We start from the raw sequence: 12,350 nt of genomic DNA on the forward strand, positions 1-12,350 counted from the left end.
ACTCTACTTAAGTAATTATTAAAATGAATTTGCAAAGTAAAAATTGAAAACTTGTTAATAATGAAAGACTATTTGTTTATATGAATATAACCAAGCTTATTTAGGACAATTAATTACAGGACCAGATTTTATTGGGTTGAATAACACATTTTTTATCCAAGTTCAGAACGTTGTAGTATCCGAAAAAGAATTGGTAATGTATTACACTCGAACAGGTTAATTGCATACTATTATCCGAGAAACATTTGATATATGTCGACAGCATCCTTTGACACAGAGAATATGTAACGTGTAAGAGAGGCGTAAATTGCATCGCAAATCAAGCACCACTTGTAAATTATTCTGACGCATAAATCTAAACGGACGAGCCGCGAAACGGATAATTGTAACGGCGATTTCGCACACGGTGGATTATTAGCGAGCTATAGGTCCGCTGATATTTCACAATATACGAGGAAAAATCCCCTATTTTATTGTCCGCCGGGCAAGCAACAAACGGCGAACGGTAAATACGGATATAATTTTATACTTTTGCCTGTGAACATTAGGCGGAGTAATTCATCCGATGCAGATGTGTGTGTGTGTGTGTATGTGAGCGGCATTTGCGCAACCAGTAGAAAATCGAGTTTCTCTTGAATCTCTGTAACGAACGCGCGTTTATCCACCTCGTTTATTATTTAATATTCGCGAAAACTTCAACTTCAACTTCCTTCTTTTCGTAACTATTCAAATTTTTTATTTAAAAGCTTGCTGGTGTATCTCATGCCACGGTGAGAGTACATAAAACGGAAGAGTGTATTGCCAAAGGAGTTTTTAAAAATTCAATAAACATCAAAGATCGTTGCGAAAGACTTCGCGTGCTGAATTCAGTAGACCGCAAATGTTCCCCAGAGGGATATTTGCTTGAACGGTAGAGAGGAAAAACCATCTGCGAGGGAACGAAATAATTTTAGCAAATACTGCTGTTATAAATACTAGCTGTAAAAAATATTTACCAAACCTTCAGAGAGTATCGACGATGAGGTAAATTGTACTTGAAAATTAATTTTTTACATCACGAAGAGACCGGATGAAAAATATTTCAAGAATTTGTTCGATAAAGTGAGAAACAAAGATTTTTGATATGATGGTTTTATTCAAATGTCTGAACAGTATCTCGACGTCGTAGGGAATAGAAAAAAAAACGACACGCAGTGAGATCTGTTAAAATATTATCACAATGACTGAAATAGACAAATATTTTTTCCCGGTGGTTATACTTAGCCCAATAGTATGAAGTATTTCATAGTTTTTGCTACTTAGAAGATAAGATTTTGATGGAATAGAAAAAATTTAGTTTACACGACAAACAGAACTTTTTTTCCCCCTCAAAAAAGACTGTTTATACGCGGATGTAGTGGCTAATAATGTTGGGAACGTGAACGCGTTTATGCAAAGCTGAACACGCGTGTGAAAAGTCGACTAAATAAAGTTCATAAGCTCGCACGCGTGCTACTTCATAAAGTTCAGACATTAAGCCGACGGAGTTCGGTTAGTGCAGGTGGATGTAATTACGATGCCGCGAGGTGAGCGTTCGCGAAAGATATTAAAAACAGTACAATCGCACAAAAAGTATTTTAATTTATGTTTTCAAAACGTGTCCCAAGTCTAGCGGAGTGCTTATTATTGTACGGAGTTAATAAGGAACGGAAAGCATTTCATAATGAACAAGTATAATAGCAAGAAGTTTATCTCACGCTGCTTCCGTCGACATGACCAACACGCCGAGAGAAATAGATAAGAAAAACTTTCAGCGTGCGAAATATTTTTTAATTAAAATGAGTTTACGTGCTAGGAAAATTGTGCACAAATCATTGTGTGTTACGGTTTTTACTATAAACCGTGTTGCGAGGTCAGTAATGTAGAATTACTTCCGTTTTACTAATTGTGTTTACGTTTTTACTTCATTGATAAGATTAGCAAAGTTTCATCATCTAAGATACCATGAAGAAATATCAAATTTCTGAAAACTCGATCGATTTCTTAATACATATCGAATGATGGTTAAAATATGTAATTCAATTTACAATCAAGTCATTGCAAGAAATTTTTATAGGCAATTGAAGATGTGCTTCTCTAAAAATTATAGTAAAACAACTAGATCTATTTTTAATGTGATTTAATAGAAAATCAGTTTTACACGTAAGTCTCATCACATTTTTATAATTTTCTGATTACAGAAATTTGTTGCAAAACGGGAATTTTTTTTAAATTTCGGCACAATTTTCGCTTGATGAGCTTCATTATACCGATTATTGACTTTAAAGCTTGTTATCACTTTTCTCAGACTATGGTTTATCCGTTCGATTTTGAGGAGTTTTTATGAATTTGAGAGATTCTTCTCAGTCCCTAGAGATTTAAAATTTTGTTGCATTCGTTGAATTATATTCAAAATTAGTTTTTAATTCATAGATAAACGTATCATTCATCAGTATAATAATTGTGAATAAGTTAAAATAGAATTATTGTTAGTACATAAGTATTTTTAATTCATTTTAGAAATAGAAGATTTCTAAAAAATAATTCTCACCATAAATTTATCCCAATTATAACGAAAAAGGTAGATTTCAATCGTCTATTTCATGAAAAAATAATATTAAAGATCAATAAATAATCTATCTAATTATGCAAACACTCAGTGTTTGGTTTTTTATCGCCAAAACAGATATTGATCATGAAAGACGAGTTTAAAAATTCTAGATCATACTAGCTAAACATTATCTTTTTCCCATTATCTTCGATCACGTTTCTTGATTAGCTCTACGTGTATGATTTATGTACGAGCATAAGATCAGTTGCGGTGTGCAGATGCTCGGCACACTTCTGTAATACGGAAGAAATGAAATGAAACAAATACTTGGTGTTTACGTAACGGCATACGGTCGTAAAGAAACCTGGTAAAATATATGTTACAAGTGCGGTGAGTATAGCCGAGGTAAAGTAACACAGTTTTTCGAACTCGAAACAGTATCTTTTACCCAATTGCGATCGTAAGCCTATCGTGCCGCGGCTCTGCGATTCGGTATCGGTATCAGTTTACTAGATCATTACTTCTGCCTCTAGTAGAGATACACCCAGCCTCCGAATAACCTGAATATCCTGTTCAAATACTTCGACTAGCAACACTGTTCTGCAACGAGATTCTCCTTCAAACAAAAATATGATAGAAATTAAGGTATTGAAGTGCCGAATCTAGATGATCAGCTTTCCATTTTATACTATCGCGTATATATTACGTGGTACGATTTTTTTTTTTTTAATTCAAAACTTAGAATTTGTTGTTTTTTTTTTTTTTTTAAAGAAAATGAAAACGCTCAAAGCAATTCGAGTCCGACGATTTTATTATTCATAGTATTAGAAAGTTTTCAAAAATTTTCATTGAAATTAATAACAAAATGGAGGCATGATGCATACAAGTAGCAAACGATATGCGCCATGCAGGCATTTCGTTATTAATTTCAATGAAAAAAAAATTGTAAAATGTTTTTGAAACTATAAATAATAAAGCCCTTAAGTTGAAATTGTTCTGAGTGTTTTTATTCTCTTAAGAAAAAAATTTTTTTAGACCGGTCAAGCTGCCTCAGCCCTTAAAAAATCATTACATAAAAAGTATACGTGATAAATACTGTTTGTTACTACATTTTGATTCAGGAGCATCAAATCTGTGATAATTATAAATAATTGTAAGAAGGAGAGAAAAAAAGAACAGTTTTTTTTTTTTGCAGAACAGTGTATAAGTGGACAAAGAATTGTCCGTGTTCTGAAATTGGGGGTTAAAAATGCGTACCAGGTGGTTGGATTTGAATCGATTCTCATTCTTTTCACCTAGGAGTTTCATTTTGTATCCAAGGTGTGAACCGACGGTATATCATTCGGGTGAACCTTACCTACATACCTACTTATACCCACGTGGATGAGAGAAAAAAAGGGTGATGAAACGAGCTCGATAAATTGAAGATGGATTTGCTCCGATTTTTTTAAACGAACCGAGAAAATACGGAAAATCCTGCCTTTCCACGAAGCGAAGGTATAATGCAGAATTGGTTCGTTGCAGCGGGTGCCTGCAGGCGGTTACCCCACTCCGAGGACGTTACGATTGATTGCCACAGGCGGGAATTCGATGAAACTTTAAATTACATCGTCGAACAATTTTTCCACCTGGCGAGCCAAAAGCGTGGTGGAGTTTTCAGTTTGAAGGTACGCCAAACGAACCCTGGAACGGACAGGCGTGAACAAACAAAGCCGGAAAATAGCCGTGGATTTTAGCGGAAACGGAATTATTTTCCGAGATAGAAGGTACGCAGACGACGAGCGTTATACGGTCGTTCGTGTAGCTTCGTATTTACACGTTGGTACCTGGCTACTCCATTTCCGACACGCGATGGCAGCGTACAGATTCAGAATTTGTGGAAAAAAATTATTACGACATAGAACTCCGCCAATAATCACGAGGGGAGAAACAAAGAGGATTGAAATAACTCTTCTGTGAATGGTAAGTTGCAACGCAATCTGTGGAAAAGGTCTTAAAGGTGTTGAGATTTTGCAACCAGTTAATAAAACTCGTAGAAGATTATCTCTGAATCGTTAAATTTCATGTAGCGTTTTTACAGATTCATATTTTCTCTCTACTTCAAGTTGATTTCAATTATTTCAACGTGACTTACTAGTAGCACGAGGCTGTTTCTTGCCGCGGATCAATCGTTCGAAGGTTACCTGAAGAAACTTCAACAGCTTCAGGAACAGTTCTCTGCTATTCGATTCGAGCATAACAGTGGTGGAAAGAAGCAGTTCTCGAATATTGTATAATTGACTTGAATAAAAATGCAACCAACATACTCGTATATATCATAATAACAATCACATATCGTTACTTCATCTTGATTTCACAGCCGAGTGGCACGTGCACGCAAAGCACGTTAAAATATGAATTAATTAACAGCAAGGCTAGAAATGGAGTTGGCACAACGGAACATGCGATAATCTGGACTCTAAATCGGTACGAGAAATCGAGTATACATTGGGGTAAAAAAAAAAAAAAAAAATTGGGCGCTGAAATCCGGTCGGTGGGTGGAAGCCCGTATACGTCAGAATTATGGTTCATTCAATTATTCAACACCTTTACAGGTGTCGAGTAAAAAATAACTTACGTTAGATCTAAATAGAATCTAAATTATGTGGCTCCGTATATGTGCTACATTCGTATCTCACTTGATGATCGAATGTCATCAGATATCAAGTTAACGCAAAATAGATAAGTACAACACAAAGTGTCGAACCAATATCAATAGGTATCCAATTTTCTTGGGCCTCCTCCACATTTGGAGAGTAAAAATCTGGCATAGACATACGAATGCCAATATTGTCCTTCTTTTTAGTCACTTTATGTCTTCAGAGACATAAGATGCCAGTTATCAATGAAGTAAAATTGAGGTGAAATCAGTTGCGTGAAGTATTCGGAAGTATTCTTGTATAATAAATATATAATAAACAGTAAAAGGAATGTGAAAAAAGTGTTACACGCGATTATCTTTCGCCATTGTCGGTTGGTCATGAAGAATACGAGAAGTGATTAAGAGGACGAGTAGGGTGGAAGGTGGACCAGGGTCAGCAAATGGACAACGAAGTAGCTATTCCCGGTTAAAGTTTTGCGGCTGAGTTAGCCTATTCAGCGAGGCACGTAACAGGCATAAAATGACGAGGACAATCTCTGGATCGATCTCGTGGCATAGAAGAAGAAGAAGGCAGAGAATGGATGAAAAGATGAAATTTGCCTTAACCTACCGTGGGAGCAACCACTGCCTATTTCTCAGTCTCACACTAGCTCGCCTGTTTTGTCATCGCACAGTATACGCGGGCACTTTGGAAACAATGCAACGGACCTGGATCCACAACCCTTGCAATTCACACACAAGCAGCTTCTAAATCTCGCGAAACGGTGTAATTACGACAGGCAACACTTCACAGGCAAAAAAAAAAAAAAAAAAAAAAACAGACGTGGAAGGAATTCAACCTCCGCCATTAGTGATTCCAAGACACATGGATGAAAATGACGTTCCACTGTTAATGGTGGCACATGTCCACAAGAAATTCTCTTCGATCGATGCGTCACTACGTCGTCGCCTGATAACCCATGACATCAAGTCTTTACTGGCTTGGAACATTTCCTGGGTTCTTAATACCTCATTGTTCGCCACGATGTGAGCAGACGCGCTGTTTGGTCAAAGATTATGTGACATCGGGTCGACACTCCGCAAGCTCGAGGAAACCGGATTAGTTGAGGCATGTAACTGGAGCGGATTTTGTTGCCACCATAAAGTTCATGGTGCCCGAATCGAAATTTCAGAACTTGTTTGAAACTGTTTATCCTACGTTTCGTTGTAGTTTGAACTCGAGTATTTAAAAAATATTCTAGATCGAAAGATAACCTCGAGATCCTCATGTTCCAGTCGCACTCGATAGAACCTTAATTCCAAGGAACTAAAGAAAAGAAAAAACCTCAAGGATTAGGATTGCTGGCGTGATGTAAACGAGGCATTCTATCCCTTCCTGTTGATTGTTCTCAAGGGCTTTAAACTTTCTAAAATAAGTAATAAATCACTGCTCCGTATTTGCTAGCCGTTCGTAAACCTAGTGCTCACGTTCACGTTAAACTTCCAAACAGATTGCCAAGTAAATACGCTACTGCGTAAATTCACGGATAGTGTGTAAGTGAACATGTGTACTTATGAGACTGAAATTATTGAAGAGGAAACCACGGGCTCGAGGGCACGTCGCGTACACGAATACTTATTAGTGGAGGTAGGTAGAACATTTCTGACAGACCAGACGTTGTTACAAGTGCAATTACATTTCGAGCAAAGAAAGAGGGGTAGAAGTGAGAAAATTCGGATTGCTTTTCTTTTTCTTTCCATTATTTGACGAGCGATGTGAAATTTGTCGTGAATATAAAATGGTCAAATGAAAAACAGAACTTCAACGTAACCCAGTTTTGATATACACAGTGACAAACCATCGTTCTACATTTGAACGATATTTTTCTTAATGCATTGCGTTTGCACGGAATTTATTATAGCTACGAGTTGAAAAATAAAAAAAAAAGGAGGAAAATAGGAAAAAGAAAAGTTTAGGAAAAAATTGGAATTGAAGGCAACGGTTTCGTTCTGTTAACCATGAAATTCTATACCACTGTGTAATGGTTTACCTTTAAATTTCCATTAGAGCGCCGCGAATAGCAGACAACTTTATACGATGAAATATTCAACCGAATTGTGGGTATCGGCTGCTGCAGAGGCCCTCGTAAATGTGCTCGATCGTACAACGAGCCTAAATAATTCAGTTCAATCAAACGCAAGGGACCGAAAAGATTGCATCGCTGATTTCTAGGATGAAATTGTAGGTATACGTGTGTTGAAATCGCTTTCAACCAAGGAAATAAAAACTTCGGAGTTGATGCACGAAGTACCGAGAAATGATTTGAAGTGGAAAGATATTACCTCGAAAATTTGGAATAACATTTTTGTGTATCTTTTTACATCAGATGCCGGTCAACCTCTTTGAAACAGTAAATCAATCAGTTACTCCGTAGCCTGCAATGTTGTTTCGCATTGCCGTAATTGTGTTTCTAAAGAATTTCTCACACTTTTCATTCAACACAGTGTTTTCCTTGCCTTGAATTGGTTTGAAATGTGAACAAGTGTGAAAAAGAAAAAGCCTATCAAGCTGGCGATTGTATGGTTTTGCAAGTGGTGTGTAAAGAGTCGGTTCTTTTATTCGAGGCATGAGAATTTACATTAAAATTGTAACATTCAGAGAATGTTAGTTAATATCATTTCTAAATCCGATGCCTTATTTCGTTTTGCAAATCAAATATTTTCCCTCAGACACCTACAGTTTTCACGATTAAGATAATTGTGTTTCATCTCAACTTATTAGATTTTGGAAAACATTTTCTAGTCAATAATGTGGAGATGAATAATTATGGATATGATCTTAGGATAGTGAGATGCTTGAAAAATAAAAAACACCGAATCAGCCGTTTTCAATTCTCCAATTTAAATTTCGACTTCAAAAAGGATATTACCGATAAAACACCGACCCGTGACGCAAATATTAAAATACACTCGACGCAAGTGTGTAAGATGTAAGAAATTTCTAAACAAATATATTGCCAACAACCGCTGTCTTTCTCAAGATAAACCGCAGTGTTAGTTATATAAAAGTACAACTGCAGTTAGAGAAATCAAAAAGCATATAATAATGAAGATAAATAAGAGAAAAAAATTTTAAATAAAAGAAATCCAAACACCCAAAGCGACGCCGTATGAAATTTCACCATAGCTGAGGTCTCCGCGTTAATAACGCCCCAGGGGTGGTTTCGGGTGGTTTAAATTGGCCGACTTTGCAGAGATCATAAGCTAGCGGAAGTAATATCCAAGGATGTAATTTGTAGGTCTTAGGTAGGCCGTCGTCGACGTTTCTGCCCTGCTCGGTGGTTCGGGGTGTTGGTGGTGGTGGTAGATAGACTGGGCTGGTTGCGGGGTACATTTAGCCCCAGCTCAAGGTGTCGGTAGGATCCCGAGACGTGCCCAGCACGGGTGTATATTCAGTCTGGATCGCGAGTAAGGCAGATATACATCCCGGTTACAGGGTTATGAATAAACTTGCCGTGGCGGTGCGGCGATATTACATTGCGAGGGATTAGCGCTGAGTAATTCAGCGCTATCGCCATGCGCGCGTTTTCTCATCCCCGTCGGTTCTTCGCCACTCGGCACCCTGGGCACACCTGCGCCGAAGACGTAGAGCCGGGGAATCGTGGGTGTCAGCACTCCACCGGGAGCAGCGTCGAGAATAGAAAGGGATGCACCTAGTCTTGTCTTATAGCTTTGGGTGAATCCCCGCCTCTTCGACTTGCGAGGCGTCTAACCTGATCCCAGGCTTCGCCCGGAGCTTTCGACCGTAATGAGTCAACTCCGGTTTAATTAGAAGCGGCACAGACGTCGAGACGCGGATGCTGCTGCGCCTCGGGTCCTCAGGGTGGGTGACTGACTGGATCTTGTCATTTATTGCACCTCTTTCATCAGCGGTTCTCTTATCTTGAAGAAGGAAAATTATCGCCTTCGTCTTAGCCGTCTTAGCGAATTTCCAACCCGTTTTCTACCCGCCTGTTTTGGAGTACGAAGACCGGGAAATTAACGCGGTTATCTTTGACTCCTGTCAATCGGTGGGATAGAAGAAACGAGGTGAAGAGGACGAGGATTGAACGCTGGAGTTTCGAGGACGATGAATAAATACGTAACCTCGACGTGGGAGTTATTCGTATAATCTTCTATAAGTATTTACTACTTGATTCGTCCTGAGACAAGTCCTTTTGAACAGGAATATGAACAGTGCATAGACAAAACAGACAAATATGAATAACTTATAAGTTAAATAGTGAGGAGGTACAAAATTAAAATTAGTACTGAAGTAAAAACGTAGGAGAAAGAGAACAAAATTATCGATAATGAATTGGGTAGATGAAAATAAAAAAAATATAGAATGCAAAAAAATCAAAATAGAATTATATATCTAATATTTATAAACAAAGAAAGATAATCAAATAAAAAGAGCTATATATATGTAGAGAGAGAGAGAGAGAAGAGCCTTCGTTTTGACAGGGATCAGACCGGCCACTTATCCACTGGCGCAATTAATCATAACCATTTTTCCAGCTCGGGAAATAGAAAACACCGAATGGTTGGATACGCTGGGGCAGAGTTGAGGGATCAAGTCATCTCGTTGAGGGTTCGACGCCTGTTCTAAGAGCTTTCTGCTGCCAACAAATCTCTGATACGTACGTCAAATGCCAATACCCAGCGACTTGCGGGTGAAACGTTATTTCAGAAAACTATATAGAAAAGAGTTCTCGATAAGATCCGGTGATAGAAATTGATGTGCAAAAAGTCTGCGACCACCTTATCGAAAGACAAGAATCCGAGGAATTAAAGATTGATGAAATTCGGATTGATACATGTAATGCATAAAATTCACTGAACAGTAATAAACGAACATTTCACGCGATATTCGTGATACTTTTAAATTCTATCCGCTTCATTCTATAATTATATACTCCTATGAAACTATCAATTATGCCTGTATTGGTTATTACGCACTTGCACGCACTCGGAGTTGTTTTCTTTTACTTTTATTTCTTTTCAACGTTCTTTTTATCTCTTTCTCTCCTTTTTACGCGCACTCACGTAGACCCAACTTTTCGAATGGGGGCATATATGAGAAGGCTTCAGGTACTCTTACGGGCGGATGTAAGTATGTCGTACGTTCGGTATTAGAGCCGTGTAATAGCAGGACGTGAAGCGGAAGGTGAAATCGTCCGTTTAAGAGTAAAATGCATGAAATCGTTAAAATCATATGGTGAGCGTAAAAGCGACAAAGAAACAAGAAAGCCGTGAACGTTACGAAGCTGGAAGCTTGAACAGCGTCGGGATTTACTTCCGCACGTTTATGGCGGGAAAGTAGATAATACAGAATCCCCTCGACACATCCTGAGACGCTGTTCCCTTAAAAGGTGGAAAGAGAGAGGCTGCGCCTGAATCCGAGCTTTATTGCACTAAGCATGTCTGTCGCAAATTTGCAAGGACCGTTTTTAGCACACCGGTTAATAAAGTGTTGAAATTCACAAGTTTTCTGCTGATCACTGTTTGTCCGCAAGGAGTCAGATGTTCAACGTTTTTACCATTTTTTGTAATTTCGATTCAATAATGAATCGACATCGAATAAATCTCAATTGTAAGTGAATTATAACATCAAATTATAACGCTCAGCTGAATAAAGAACGATTATACTCGTGACTTTATAATGCCGATAAGAACTACACTAGAATGAAGAAAAATATACTTTACATTAAACAAAATAAAAAATTCTAATTTCTTAGTTATTTTGTTCTTCGAAAATGGCAGCACGTTTTAAACAATACAAAGGAAAGCATTGAAACATTTTTTTGTTCTCTTCAAGTTAAAATTATCAAGAATTTGTATAAACTGTCCTCTCATTGTATGTTTGTTAATTTTAATTAATCACAAAAATTCATTTCCCTTCAAGAGTATTCAACAATCGAGAAACGGGCACGCCCGCCCCGAGAATTGAAAGGTATGAAATTTGGAACAGACAAAGGACTGTATTCAGGAAGCTAATCAGTAACTATAACTAAAATTAATTGCTCAATTAAATGTATAACCGCTGTCATTTTGTATCCCGGTACGGCACGTCGGAGGAGGCCTACTATCCGAGCTCGTGAATCATCAGGAGTCTTAATAACCTCGCCACTAATTGAATATTGGCTATTCGGACTCACGTTATATATATATATATATATATATATACCTGCGGCTATCTTCCGACTGGCTAGCTTGCTTGTCGTCCAACAGCACAAGAAACGTCGAATCGATTTTTTCCCGGCTTGACTTAATGGACTTGATGTAGGTGGTGCATATTTTATACGTTCTACGAACGGCATGAGTGCATGCAGTGCATATGTATGTTACGTAAGACCGCATCTACGTTGCATTCAGATATTTGCACGACGAAGCACACGTAATACCGTAAACCGATCGAAAAAAAAAAAAAAAAAAAAAAAAAAATTGCACATCTCCGTGTGACTCAATCTCAACTGACCATGAGTCATGGTTTTATTTTCAACGTCAGACGATATAAATTCTCAAACATACCAGTTACTTCGAAAACTGTACTCATGAATTTGTGTTTGCGCAAATGGTAAAAAATGGCAAGCAAAAATTACGCAGATTTAATATTTTAGAGATTGCAATAGACACGACAGAATTGGACCAGTTAATTAAAATGAAACCTGTCAGACAAGGTGTCGAATCTCTACGACATACGCGTCTATTGTCCACATCTCGACAAAGCGAAAAATTATTGTGAAAGTGGTGGACATTGGAGTTTTGATCTCGTTTCGAGCGCTCATTTTGGTAGATATAACAAAATTTCACGGTACATCGTCCGCCGGATGGCGGACGAGAGGACAAAATGGAAAAAAAATCACAAGGAAGCCCCTTTGCTCGCTCGGTTTACCGTGAGGATTGGCGAGACTTGGGGAAACGATTTGAACTCCGGGAAACCGAGCAAGAGACTGGCGTCTCAATCTCGCAACGAAAAACAATAAAAACATGGAAATCCAACGACCGTAAAGATCGTTTTACGTCACTGTTATGGCGGTCGAATCGATCTGTATGGTTTTTGCCGCACAGAAATGGCCTAGGAAATAAAATGGGTAGTACAATCCTAGCAGGGACCTG

General features: G+C 38.0%; 1 protein-coding gene across 3 annotated transcripts in view; it reads right to left on the minus strand.

Moving 5' to 3' along the window:
• The window catches only part of LOC124408355 (CCR4-NOT transcription complex subunit 6-like), a 451,947-nt gene that overhangs the window by 157,102 nt on the left and 282,495 nt on the right, over nt 1-12,350 (minus strand). The gene's annotated exons all lie outside the window — the stretch shown is intronic.

The sequence above is a fragment of the Diprion similis genome, chromosome 1, assembly GCF_021155765.1.
Source record: "Diprion similis isolate iyDipSimi1 chromosome 1, iyDipSimi1.1, whole genome shotgun sequence".
NCBI classification, from domain to species: domain Eukaryota; kingdom Metazoa; phylum Arthropoda; class Insecta; order Hymenoptera; family Diprionidae; genus Diprion; species Diprion similis.